General features: G+C 34.8%; 1 long non-coding RNA gene across 1 annotated transcript; it reads right to left on the minus strand.

The window, feature by feature from the left end:
• Positions 1-316: 316 nt before the first annotated feature.
• On the minus strand, positions 317-10,251 carry LOC139082657 (uncharacterized). The gene is made up of 5 exons (XR_011538864.1): positions 10,174-10,251; positions 7,384-7,515; positions 3,573-3,741; positions 871-1,055; positions 317-752 (listed from the first exon to the last, which is right to left on the minus strand). It is a non-coding gene; the product is annotated as an uncharacterized lncRNA (long non-coding RNA).
• Between the last annotated feature and the right edge of the window lie 4,544 nt (positions 10,252-14,795).

Raw genomic sequence — 14,795 nt, forward strand, 5'->3', positions numbered from 1 at the left:
CACCCAATTTTATATATTAATAACCTGTATTTAACTATACTCAGAATCTTTTCAATATCACTTATAGACTCAAGTAACAGTCTGATCTGGGCCATGTGCTCTAGAACACTTGCAGTGGCTCTTATTTTGTCTATATTGCCAGGGGCAAGGCATCTACAGGCATTAAGTGGACATATTCATCTGGAGGTTGCACCTTCTCCTCTGGACCATGCTTCAGATATGTGTGTTTTTGGAATTCTCTGCCACAAACCAACAAGATTACTTCTGGACCAGCTTATTATCTTCCTTTCCTTATATAAAGGCTATCCATTTAGGATGTTCTTTAGGTTTTTATTGTTCTCTTTCTTGGGACAATAATGATCTCTTTATTTTAGTTTGATATTCCAAATGAATTGGAAGATGTTTACTTGAGCCTCAGGTCGACTTAATTTGGTTTCAAGTCTAAAATGTTCCCCAGCTGAAAATAATCATGACTTTCTGATTCAATCCTGAAGTAAACTAATTTTAATTCTCTTGAAAATGTGTCCTGGCTTACTTATCTTTGTCAATGTCATTGATGTCTCCTGGACTTCATATATAATAGCTATGATATTATTCTTTTTTAATATTTTCTTCAGAATTTTCTCGTGCCAGGTTACATTTCTGATCTCTATATTTTTTATCCATATGTCATGATTTTTATGCCAGGGCCTTACAGAGAGAAAAATGTCTCTCTCCCTTGCAATTCTTGCCATTCCACTCAAGTATATGATCTGAAAGAAAAGGAAAAAAGGATGAGAAATACGCACTTTCCATTTCAGAGTTGGGTCTAGGCCTGACATAGACCCTATGGAATGACGTTATTCAAGAACGCATGATTTATCCTCCTACCTGATCACTTGGTTTTGCATATCTGTGGATGCTGGAACCAGAATTCTCACTGTTCCTGAGAATTGTTCCCAAATGCATCTGGGAATGTGGCCGCTATTGCTATGGCCAAAGAGTGCGTGAGAACGTGTAGATCCAGAACACCAATCTTTCAAAAGTGCGTCACACAAAAAGTTTCTGGTCCTCACCTAAGAGAGTAAGTTGAAAGAGTGGGAGGGAGGTAGAGAGAGAGGGAGAGAGAGAGAAAAGAGATCCTTCAAGAGGAATCTAATAAATTTCCACTCTATCTTTTCTCACCGAGTCTTCCTTAACACACTCAGTGGACTAAATGTTGGTTTTCAGTTCTCACAAATCTAAAGTCTCTCTAAATGGAATTTCTGGAAGGAAACAAGCTCAAGACCAAGCACATATGTGTTGCATGGCCTTTCTCATTATCCCAAGGAAGTCTTCAGGCTGGAGGGCAGGCACTGGTTTAGAATTGCATTATGTGGTTTCTATACCTTTCTGAATAAAACTAAGGCGCAATAATTCTATGAGATAAAAATATGATAAACTGAGCAAGTTCTATGTTTGTGTTTTGCCTCTGTAGCCTGAAGGAATTATTTGCTTGTTGCTGTTAATAAGAGTTTGGAAATGTGTTTTTAGTTGTTTATCTAGACATGAACAAATAGACACATCCATTACACAGCAAGCCTTTGGTTCATGCATGACATCCATGATTTTGAAACATATGAAAATAAATGTTGAGATCCAAATGGAGAAAACCACATTATTTATCACAATATTTCAATGACCTTTGAAAATGAAATGAACCACATGTAATTACATTTGTGACTTTAGCCTGCATTTGTCTTTATTGAGGTCACAATGTATCAGTATATTATCATAAGATATAGTGGTAATATTATGATTATTTGTAAACATATTGTTATATTGCTAAAATTGTTGCACATCTCTACTAAAAGGAACATAATATACAAAAAAGTACATTTAAATAGTACTACCAAGATGGAAAATGAATGTTTCATTTTAGAAAACGTTTTCTTTTATTTTCTGCTTTTCTCTCAAAGAAGATTTAAGCCTAAGAATTTTTGTGAATAACTTATTACATATGGCTTCTTCTTATAAAACAGCTACTTACTAGCTGTATGACCTTGAGTAAATTATTTAAACTCTATATCTTAATTTTCTCAACTGTACAATAAGAATAGTAACCGTACGTTTCTTAGACTTATTAGTAGGATTGAATAAATTATATGTTAAGCTCTTAGAAGAGTGATGATAATGACGGTGATGATGCTAAAGCAAGACATGTTTATAGTTACTGACGAGACAGGTTACTGAAGAGGATGAACTGAGTAGTAGCAGATGAGCTGCTAAGATGTGTTAGGCCATATTACACATTACCCCTCCTGTTGGGTACAGGAATACGTGTTTTATGTTAACAGGTTTGGCTAATCATTGACAGTGGTTGGACAAGAGAATACTAATAAATTCAATTAGGTAATTATCTAGCAAACATAAGTTATATGAGATCATGTAACTTTTAATATATGATTCAGATATTTATAATATGGAAGGACACAGTAGGTAAAAACAATCTGTCTTATTTAAAACTACTTTCTGCTCTTTACTTTTAAATTAACATTTCTGAAATATTAGTGATAGGGTCAGCCCCATGGCCAAGTGGTTAATTTCGTGTGCTCCGCTTCAGTGGCCCAGGGTTCTCTGGTTCAGATCCTGGACATGGACCTAGCACTGCTCATCAAGCCATGCTGTGGTGGTGTCCCACATAGGCGAACTAGAAAAACCTACAAGTAGGATATACAACTATGCACTGGGGGCAGGGGGGGTCTTTGGGGAGGGAAAAAAAAAGAGGAAGATTGGCAATAGATGTTAATTCAGGGCCAATCTTCCTTACCAAAAAAAAAAAAAAATAGTGATAAAGTTTTTAGGTGGACAAAATTTGATGATTAAGATAAAATTGAATAAAGTAACTTGTTTCTTCTTAATTAATATACACCGAATTCTAAATTTTTCACTATCTCAGCATATAAGAATTAAAAAATAAAAATTATAATTTCTGATCACCCAGTTTATTTGTATTGTCTCTTAAATGGTATTAAGTGCTTAAAGAATGTCATGCACATTGGAAATAACTCATAATTTCTTTTTTTGACTTAAAAAATTTGCAATATATTGCTCATTGAGAAAAGTATACATACTACTTAACAAACCATCACAAGATGACTGTTTATGCTACAACCATTCAGTTCAAAATATAAAATATTTCTAGTACTCTATGAACCCTCTTCATGCCCTTCCCGAACGCCACCTCCCATGCCTCCTGGCCAAATAACAACTATCTTGAACTCTAATACTAATTTTTTGACTATTTTTGAACATTATATACTTGGAATTAAACAACATTCTTTTGTGTCTGGCTACATTTTTTCCCCCAAATTTTGGTTTGTGACATTTCCACACGTGGCAGGGAGAGAGAGAGAAAGAAAGTATCTCTTCTTATCTGGACACTAAACCCTAATTACCTCCCAAAGACTCCACCCTCTAAGACCATCATATTCTATCACATGGCGATTAAGATTTCAAGATATGACTTTTAGGGGAACATGAATACTTAGTTCATAACAGTTTAGGATAAACTATCAATTTTAGTTGATTTAGATTTCATCATATTTTCTCACCTTATTCCATTTCTTATTTTTCTTGTCTTCTCAAGGATAGAGTAGCGAGTAGCCCAAATTAGCCAAATAGAAATACAGGTCCCAGGTGAAATCTGAATATCAGATACACGGAAGTTTTCTTTTCTTTCTTTTTTTTTTTTTTTAATGTAAGTATGTTTCACTGGACTATCTAGAGTAAAAAGAAAATATTCATTTTTTTTGTCTAATATTGAAATTTGACTAAGGGGTTATATTTTATTTGTAAGCCCTATGCAAGGGATAATATAAACTAATATGAATCTGCTCTTCCTCTGAAGCACATATGAAGTTAACTGAAGTTCCTTGTATACTATGAACTCACAGTTAAGCATCTACTTGAAAAACTGATCTTTTCTATAGAATCAAAATAAAAGGTTTATGGGTTTAAGCAGTCACCCTATTTTATACTGTAGACCATTATTCATTAAAAAATAAGCAGAGAGAACAAACGCAAATATATAAATCTTCAAAAGTGTGTTGGGGAAATAGGTCCATGCAAGCTCTGTCAATCTCTTTAAAAATAAATAAGAATGAATTGAAAAAAGAAGAGAAGGAAGGAAAGAAGAAAGGAGAAAAGGAAGGAAGGAAGAATTTCTATGAACAACCTAGCAGGGAAAGAAAACTGCTCATTGATATCAGCATTAAAAAGTGACAGGAGGGATGGAAGGAAGGTAATAATCATTCCATTTGAATTTGGAACAATTTCTAGATAATAATTCAACTTATTATTAAGAAAACAAATATTTTAAATGTTGAGAGTAAAAAGCTGATACTGGAACTAACAAACACTCATAGCTGAGGAGTGAGAGGAAATGGGTGAGAGTTAATGACTTTATCACAGCAGAGAGGCAAATCTGACTACAGACAAGTATCTGAAAGAAATACAGTGATTCCAGTCACATTTGTCATTATCTTTTTTTATTAATAGTTAAGGAAATATTTTAAAAAGTAGTATTATTTGCCTTGCAAATACTAAGTGAATTTTAGCCATTCCTTCACTTTCAATTCAATTTCTTTTCCTTGTACTAATTTAAATACAATTTAACAACACATATTCAAGTTACCACATATAATATGGTCAAGTTTTTATGAAAGTATTTTAATCTATCTGACTCTAATTTCTCTATAAGCAAATAAAGGTGTCTGGGAAGATACTAACCTAATTTTAATAGTGATATCTATTTCCCGGTATCGAAAAGTGGAGCAGTTATTTAAGTTTTTTTCATATGCTCAATTTGTTAAAATAAACATTTATAATTTTTACAAAAATAATAATTTGATATTTTTGCGACAATAGTCATTGTTATTATTTGCAGCCAGAGACTTACCTTAAAGTTGGAAGATAGAGAAACTTTTAACTTTCTTGTAAGAGAAAGTTTAAGAATGCAGGCATTTCATTATATTTAAAAAATATTCTACAGGTAAATATACATTTGGATTATAAAACAATCAGGATGACGGCAACAAAAATCCAATCTCAACAAGGTCTCGTATCTGATTTCTTCAGACTTATTTTTAAAGGACCACCAGATATTAGATGTGTTTTTGCCTCAAATGTAGTTAAGCTATGATTAGATACTCTTTATGAGTGGTTTAGTGTACGCCACTTTATGTAGAATCAGAGGTACTTTATAAAGAATAAAATAGCATGGTTCTTGTATGGATCATGTGGCAGGAATGTGGAAATCTTGAAGCATTCTGAATCTATTATAGGTTTTCTATTTTCAAAGTTTAAGGATTTTGAATATTTTGTCCACTAATTCAAGTGTTGATTTGTGATTTTCATATTGTGATTTTTATTTTTGTGTTAACATCTGCTCATGGTGATGACAAGTTGGAGTGAGAATAGGCAGTTCAAGTATATTCCCAATTGAGTTAATGGGTGTTATATTATCTCCTATCCAAAAAAAAATTGCCTTTAAAAATCTATTGCTAATATCTATTTCACAGATTTGCCCAAGAGGGAATTCTACTGTGGTGTCCTGTGGGATAAAGTAAATGCAAATAATATTTTAAACTGTGCTATATTAACAGATGGCCCAGCAGAGGATTTTACTTCAGAGATTCCTGCTTAACTCTAGGCTGTGCAGGGTGGGCCGAGATAATAACCATGGAAGCTGCAAATCTCCTCATTCACATGGATTAGATAAGGGGTGTATAGCCACATCAAGATTTGAGGACACTGGAAGCCAGCAACTGTATCTGGAATCTACCAGGCAGCATTTAGGAAGATTAAAATGATGGACTATGAGACAATAAAACTTAATTACTGAGGGCCACCAAGGCAGTAAAGAAAATTATCCCAAGTATTCCCCACAATAGATGAAGTCGAAAGAACAAACTTCAGAGAATCAAATAAGTCAATTTTAAGCAATTGTTTGTACAATGAAGGTCAATGTTTAGAAATTATTTTATTCAGTTCATCCTTTTACTTGAAACATATGTAAAGGAAAACTCAGGTAAGTAATTCCTAAGTCTCAAATCACTCAAGACATTGTGTGAAATCTCTAATTACCTGTCTTCTTCATATAAATGTTTATAAAAATTACCCAAAGTAAGAAATATGGCAAAGGATCACTGTGTGTCTTTGCAAAGCTATCCTAGAGCATCGTGCGAAAATCCTGCCTAAAGTCATTTGGAGCCAAAGGGGTTTCTCCCATCATTTGACTTTTTGTTTACTATCCATTGTGGCCCTATATCTGTAAGGTTAGATGCTGCCTCGAAGAATACTGATAATCTGCAAATAAGTTTTGTGTAGTAGAAATGCTAATAATTTCTATTTGGTAGAAAAGATAGCCCCAAATAAAATTTTATAATCAAGTTGTAATCATTTTACAATTCTCCAATCTAATTTTAACATTCTTTTCTTTATTGACTATATATACTTTGGTCTCTTAACAGTCTTTTTTGAAACCAGCTTTGCCATTCTGCTGGTTCCTCTTTAGTAACTTAAACAAATTTTTGACATATGCTCTTTATGTTTTTGTGTAAAAGTCACATTTGCATTTTTTTTAAATGCCTACACTGACCTACTTGCCTGTGAATTAGAGAGCAGAACCTCTCTTTTAGCTCTGTATCCCTAACAACTATATTGTAGCCATCCTGGACTTGTTAGGTTCTCAATAAATGCTTATTCAAAGAATGTGATAATAATGACAAGTGTATGCATATAAACAATATGGCAATAATTATATATCTGTATGTATATATGGACATATATATACATACATATATAATTTAATTTTGAAATATTTGTTTATATAGATTACTACCAGTTAAGGCAAAATAGAAAGCAAGCTACTTGTGCAGATTCAGACTATTGAGCATGTGTGCACAAGGAATGAAGGAATATACCCTAAGCCATTATAGTTGTTTACCACAGGAAAAGGTTTTTCCTTAAAGATGATTTAATATCTAGGGGAAAATTTCTAGTTACCACACATAAATTCTCTTCTTTTGATTCTTATCTGACAAAAATTTAAAAGAATATGCTTTTTTAGAATTTTAACACAGAGTTATTGAAAGTTCCAAAATATAGCTTGTGACCTGCTAAGATGAGTGACTATCATAATCTTACCCTTTCTGTTGGTTCAATGGGATGCATTTAAACAGTGCATCATGGATGCAATGTGGCTTAATCCTGACTAATGCTGTCCTCAGTGTCCCAGGAAAGGAGGGGAGGGGAGACATGGAAAGAACTCTCTTTAGGATGGGGAACAGAGAGGCACAATATGCCGACTGAAGATTAGTGAAAAGAAGACAGTACATTAGACAGGAAAAAAAGTGGACGTACCTTTTAAAAAGAATCTAAGCATCACGTTTCCAATCAGTCTATGAAATCCCCACAACTGATACAACCAAGTAAATGACACTTCTCCATCCCTGTCAGCCACTCACATGTCCTCCTCCAGCTCTTTTCTTCTGACTTGGTTTTGTCAACACAACACAAATATGAGAATTGAGGTAGCAGTTGGTAGATACCTAAGGCTGGGTACAATGCTATGCACTTTTTTAAGAAAACACAAAACAAAACACAATAATCTAAGGCACTCTAAGCAGAATTAAAGAAATGTAGGTAAAGATAGTTGAGAATTTGCCCAATATCATACAAATAAAGTGATTTTTATCCTGATGCCTTTATTTTAAACTTGGCACACAAAATTTTTTCCTTAAAATCTTGGGTCTCCTAGTTTGGCCTGTAACTTTCAAATTTACTAATCTCTCGAAAAGTTAGTGTAACTTCAACTCACTCGAACAAAATTATACATTAACAGGCTACTATTCTCTCTGAAAAGATGGTATGTTTTAATTTAGGGTACAGATTCGGCTTTTATAACTCCTGAAAAATAGTTTAGCCCAAGAAAATTTATTGAGTTGAAGTAGAGATAGTCCTGATTCTGTTTTGAGAAGGCAGTTGTAAAGAATGCAGTGTTAAGTATCTATTATCAGAGAACAGAGGATTAAACACTAAACTATGCATATTTAAACCTTTTTTTTTCTTGACCACACCAAATTGAAAGTTATTGTTGGGAATACAGAAAACAATAGAAGCTACATCAGACAACGTATCCATTTCTTATCTGCAGATCTTGATTAGGCTTTTAAAGCTACAGATATATGAGTCAGAAAAGATATCTTTTTCTAGTATAAAAATGTCTAAAAGAGAGAGCATCTTTCAATTAGAATTATTAAAAATTCTAGACTTGGAGTTATGTTCAGTTTGGGCAATGTATTAACCTGTTTTCTTTCTTTTTCTTTTTTTTTTTAAAGATCGGCACCTGAGCTAACATCTGTTGCCAATCTTCTTTTCTTCTTCTTCTTCTCCCCACAACCCGCAGTACATAGTTGTATATTCTAGTAGTACGTCCTTCTGGCTCTGCTATGTGGGACACCACCTCAGCATGGTGATGAGCGGTGCCATGTCCACCCTCAGCATCCAAACCAGTGAAAATCTGGGCCACCGAAGCGGAGTGTGCAAACTTAACCACTCAGCCACAAGGCTGTTCCCTAACCCATGTTTTCTTAAGGATTTTTTTTCCACCAGATATCTTCCATTCATTATCTTAAGCTTAGTCGCTTCAACATGGCTCTTTCTCTTGTTTGGTTTCACATGAAATCTGTCTCCCTAAATTTCTACCCTGCTTATACCTCCTGTTCATCTAGAACCTCCTTCCAGGCTCTTGAATTTCTAAATTCTGTAGAAATGATGTGGTCCCTGTCTACTCTCCCTAAAACTTCTGTTTAAATTCTCAGTATTTCCCATGTTCAAACATATATTCAGCAGGTTACATTATCCCCAATAATCTTTAAAAACATCTTGTGAGAAAGTGAAAATTGGAAAGATTAAAGAAGTCCTTCAATATTGCACAGCTACAGCTATTGTACTGGGGTTACAATAACTTCTGGAGAGACTGGAAAATTTGAAAGTTATAGCCCAATTATTTAAAATTTTTCTATTTTTTTAAGAATAGATCTAACTCTACTGTCTTATTCTTAATGATCATAGTATATTTCTTTCCCTACTTCAATGCCTTTCTTCATCTAGTTCTTTTACAACCCATAAAAAGTGCAAAAACATTCTTAGAAACCTTTTCTATTGTATAGTTAGTGCCTTTCATTTTTCTTATATTCAATCAAATTGAACTACTCTCTTTTCCTTGATTATAATTAGCCTCTTTCATAGATATGTACCTCTTTTCAAGAAATATTCTTTACCGATACATATCAAAATCCAAATTTTAAAAAAGCTGAGGTGCCGGCCTGGTGGCCTAGTGGTTAACTTTGGCATGCTCCACTTCAGCAGCCCAGGTTCAGTTCCTGGGCATGGACCACAGTACTTGTCAACGGACATGCTGTGGTGGCAACTCACACATAGAGGAAGATTGGCAACAGATATTAGCTCAGGGCAAATCTTCCTCAGAAAAAAAAAAAAATCTGGGTCTGGCCCGGTGGCACAGCAGCTAAGTTCTCACATTCTGCATCTCGGCAGCCTGGGATTCACTGGTTCAGATCCCAGGTGCAGACATGGCACCACTTGGCAAAAGCCATACTGTGGTAGGATCCCACGTATAAAGTAGAGGAAGAAGGGCGTGGATGTTAGCTCAGGGTCAGTCTTCCTCAGCAAAAAGAGGAGGATTGGCAGTAGTTAGCTCAGGGCTAATCTTCCTCTAAAAAAAAAAAAATCTGATATAGTCTCAACTTCAGCTTATGGGAAGAAGGAGTAGAAATACTTTTGACTATCCCTCTCACTAGGTACAATGAAAAACCATGGATATTATACATAAAACAAATATAAGAAGACTCTGAAAGTTGGAGAGAAGAAGGAAGACCAGTTAGGCACCTCAGAACCCCGCAACAACAGGGTAGTGAGTTCTTCGAGTTTTCTTTTTACTTCATATCCCAGACTTGGAGATGAAAAAGCCTAAGGCTTGGAAATGTCAGTGGGCATAGTCAAAAAAGGCCCCAGAGAGACTGCTTTTCTCTCACCAAAGGACCAGAAAAGGGACAGTCCAGCAAGAAAAAAACCCTTACACAATGACTACTCTATTCCATCCAAACATCACAGAAGAAACTATTTTGATACCTCATTCATGCCAGCAAAGGCCAAGTAGGGGGCTTGGATGTGAACAACCCTTCAACCACGTTGATGTCAAAGAAGGCTGAGTAAGAAGTCGGAATTTTCATCCAAATGGGGAGGTAACAATCCCTATTCCCTTGCTTGTGATGTCATTGAAGACCACATAAGGAGCCTGGATTTCAATGGACACTTCTCTGTACCGAGACACTTGTCCCCAATGAGATAATGTCATCCATTGAACTTGAAGAATTAGTGAACTTGAAGATAGAATGACAAAACACCCAATCTGAATAGAGAAAATTTAGACTGAAAAAAATAATAAACATAGCCTCAGGGACCTGTCAGATCTAATATTTCTGTCATTTGAGTTTCATAAGGAAAGAAGAAAATGGGCAGGACTGGAAAAGTATTCCAATCAATAATTGCCAAAAACTTTACATATTTGGCAATAGACAAAAACCTATTGATTTAAGAAGATTAAAGAATTCCAAATTCGATAAACCCAAAGTCATCCACGTCACAACAAATCACAGTAGAACTTCTGAAAACTGAAACAAAGAAAATATCTTGAAAGCAGCAAAAGAGAAACACACACCTTACCTATAGGGAAAAAACAATTTGATTGACAAGATTTCCCATCAGAAACCATGGAGGTCAAAGAGAAATAGCACAACATATTTCAAGTGCTGGAAGAAAAGGACTGTCAATGAAGAATTTTCTATATAACAAGAATATGCTTAGGAATGGAAGGGAAATCGAGACATTCTAATGGGAGGGAAAACTAAGAGAATGTATCAGCAGTAGACATGTCCTAAAAGAATGGATAAAGAAAATTTTCTAAATAGAAAGAAAACAATAGAAAAAATCTTGGAATATCAAAAAGGAAAGAAGAACAATGGAAAGATTAAAAATACGGATAAATTAATTTTCCTTCTCTTAAGTTTTTTAGATTGTGTTTGGTGCTGAAAACAATTATGAAACCATCTCATACAGGTCTAAATCTATGCAGAAATAATATTTAAGACAATTATAAATGGGGAAGACTTAGGGGGTAAAAGTAGGTGAGCTTTCCAAACTTAATTCAAAATGGCAGACTATTGATACCAGCAGAATGGAATAATTTATGTATATTTATTGTAATACCTAGAGCAGCCACTAAAAATTCTATAGAAAGAGACACACTCAAAACAATGTAAATATATCAAAAAGGAATTTAAAAAATAGCTAAGTAAGTGACAAGTGGACAGGAATAAAAACAGAAAAATAAAGAAGAGAGAAAATGAACACAAAATAAAATCAAAATGGAAGAATTAAACCCTAACATATCAATAAATATTTTTAATGGAAATGGTTTAAATATATAAATTAAATGACAGAGATTAACTGAGTGGATTAAAAAACGTAAGCCAATATATGCTGTCTACTAGAAATTCACTTTGAATATTAAGATATAGGTATATTGGAATTAAAGGGATGGAAAAATGCATCGTGCAAAGATTAATTAAAGGAAAACAGGTGTGGCTACATTAATGTCACGTAAAATCTACTTTAGATCATGGAAAACTACCAGAAAAGTGAAGGAAATTGCATAATAATTAAAGGGCCAATCTACCCAGAAGAGATAACAATCCTAAATGTGTATGCACCAGAAAAACAGAACTGAAAAAGATATGAAGCAACTACTAATAGAACTAAAAAGAGAAACAAACTAATCCACAGTTATAGCTGTTGACTTCAATACTACTCTCAGTGATTGACAAGACAACTTGAGAGAAAAACAGCAAGGATGTAGAAAAACTAAGCAACACCATCAACCAACAAGATCTACTCAACATTTATAGAAGGCTCCACCCATCAACAGCAGAATGAACATTCTCTCCAAGTGATGTCAGTACATATAACAAGATAGAACAAATCCTGGGCCGTGAAACAAATCTCAGCAATTTTAAAATAATAAAAACCATACAGAGTGTTTTCAAACAACAATGGAATGAAACCAGAAATCAGTAAGAGAAGGATAACAGGAAAATTTTCAAATATATGGAAACTAAACAATTCACTTCTAAATGATCCATGGGCCAAAGAAGAAATCACAGTAGAAAAAAATATATTTTCCTGAATTGAAAATAAAAATACAGCACATAAAAATTTGTGAGAAATAACTAAAGCAGTACTGAGAGCCAAATTTATCATACTAACTTTAACTATTATTTCAGGGATGTAAAGCAAGTCAATATTCAAAGATCAATGTAATTCACCATATAAACAGGTTAAAGAAGATAGGTCCTTAGGATAAAGGCATGTTTTAAGTTAAGAACCTAAGCCCCCACCTCAAGAACCTAGAAAAAAAAGAATAAAATAACCAAAGATATTCACAAGGAAGGAAAAAATAGAGCAGAAATAAATGAAATTGCAATCATAAAAACAATGCAGCAAAACCTGGTTCTTTGAAAAGATAAACAAAAATGAGAAACCACTTGCAAGACTGGCAAAGTGAAAAAGAGAGAAGATATGAGTTACTATATGAGTTACTACTATCATGAATGCAACAACTAATTTCACTATAGACCCTGCAGACATCAAAAAGATAGTAAAGGAATACTATAAACACTCACTATCGTAAACATAAATTTGACAACTGAGAGGTAATGCGTCAACTCCTCAAAAAAACACCAATACCACAACACACCCAATATAAAAGATCACTTAAATATCCCTATAACTATTAAGAATATTAAATATTTAATGTTAAAACAAAAAAAAAATATCTCTAGGTGCAGATAGTTTCACTAGAGAATTGTGCCGAAAAGTAGTACTAGCACTAATTCTATTCAATATCTTCTAGAAAATAGAACAGGAGTGCACATTTCCCAAATTGTTTTGTGAAGCTAATACTACTGTGATACAAAAACTTGATGAAGTACAACAAAACAAAACTATAGGTCAATATATATTATGAATTCAGATTTAAAAATTCTAATCAAAATATTAGAAAACACAAGTTAGCTATAAACAAAAAGAATTATACACATGGAAGAGGTGAGGTTTATCCCAGGGATGCAAAAACATCAATCAATGTAATCTACCATTATAAGGCAGTTCTATCCATCGTAATAAGGCAAGAAAAAGAGACAAATGGCATACGATATAACTGTCACTATTTTGCAGATGACCTGATACTCTAGTTTATATGTAAAATTCCAAGTAATCTCCCAACCTACCCCCTGAAAAAAACAAAACAAAAGCCTAGAACTAATAAATGAATTCAGCAAGATTGTAGGTTACAATATGAACATACATAAATCAATTGTGTCTCTATATTAGCCAACAGATAGACACCAAAATTAAATATACAATAGTATTTAAAATCATTCAAAGAGGGACAACAGCAAGAAGGTAGATAGGAGACCTCCCTCTTCCCATGGACACTCTGAATATATAGATAAATATGGATCAATTCCTTCAGTGGAAATCCAGTGAAATCCAGAAACTGGTAGAGTGATTTCTTCACATCTGATGAATGAGAATATATCCCCATTGAAATCAATATGAAAAGCTGAGACACATTCATACAATAAGCCCACACCTGGCATAGGAACCCAAACTCCCAGTTTTTCCCTGAGCAGGGTTGAGTTTGGACCACAAACCTAGCTCCCCAACTTTTATAATTGCCACGCAAGGCAATGGCTCATGAAACACTTGGTTTGGAGAGCCAGTGGGGTTCAGCATTTGCAAATTCTCCAAGAACAAATTAAACAAAGCGGCATATTTTAAATGAGGGTACAAGAACTGCAGCTATCCCCTCAAGCTCAGGGCAGAGAGAGCAGGCACAACTGCAAGGCTCCCAGTTTCTCCCTGTAAGGAGATTGCCTACATATGGAAGCTGATGGGCAACATAATTAGTTGTCCTCTGGGAGCTTATCGGGCATGTAGGGAGTTTCTGTGCCTTCAATCCCCAGCTCACCCCAACAATAAAACCAAATATCCAGCCTCTCTCTGGAAAGGGCTTGTCCACATATTTAGTACTCTAATTTATACAGCACCAACTCAAAGGATGGCTCCTAAATCACTTAGCTCTGGGAGCTCATCTGGCTCGGCATTCATGACTCCCTCAGAACCACAGAGAACAAAGAGGTTGTTCTATATGGGTGCACAAGCCCCACCAGCAGCTACTGCCCTGGCTTAGCACAAAGTGAGAAGGAAAGATCAACAGTCCACAATTTTTCCCTGATAGGGACTAGACTCCATGTCTAATGTCCCAACTTTCCCAGTTGCTGCAAGAAAGTCAGGCTTCCAAGCAGCCTGCATTTGGGAACTAAAAGGGCAGAAAGTAATTAGTGCTCCAGGAGCTTGAATGGGTGTGTAGGATTTCCTCTGCCTTTGGGACACTGACAGGACTTGGCACAGCCTAAACTCCTGGGAACCACTAAGAACAAAGATGGCAGTTGGACAAGCACAAAAGTTTGAGAAGCTCCTAGAATCATGGACCAGGCTGATTGGGAAGTTTCGTCACCTACCTGAGACCAGTCTGTCAAGACTAGGTGAGGTGGTTGTTTTATCTAATGCACAGAAAACCAACAAAGAGAGTCAAGAAAAATGGATAAATAAGGGAATGTGTTCCAAACCAA

This window comes from Equus przewalskii, chromosome 3 (genome assembly GCF_037783145.1).
Source record: "Equus przewalskii isolate Varuska chromosome 3, EquPr2, whole genome shotgun sequence".
NCBI classification, from domain to species: Eukaryota; Metazoa; Chordata; class Mammalia; order Perissodactyla; family Equidae; genus Equus; species Equus przewalskii.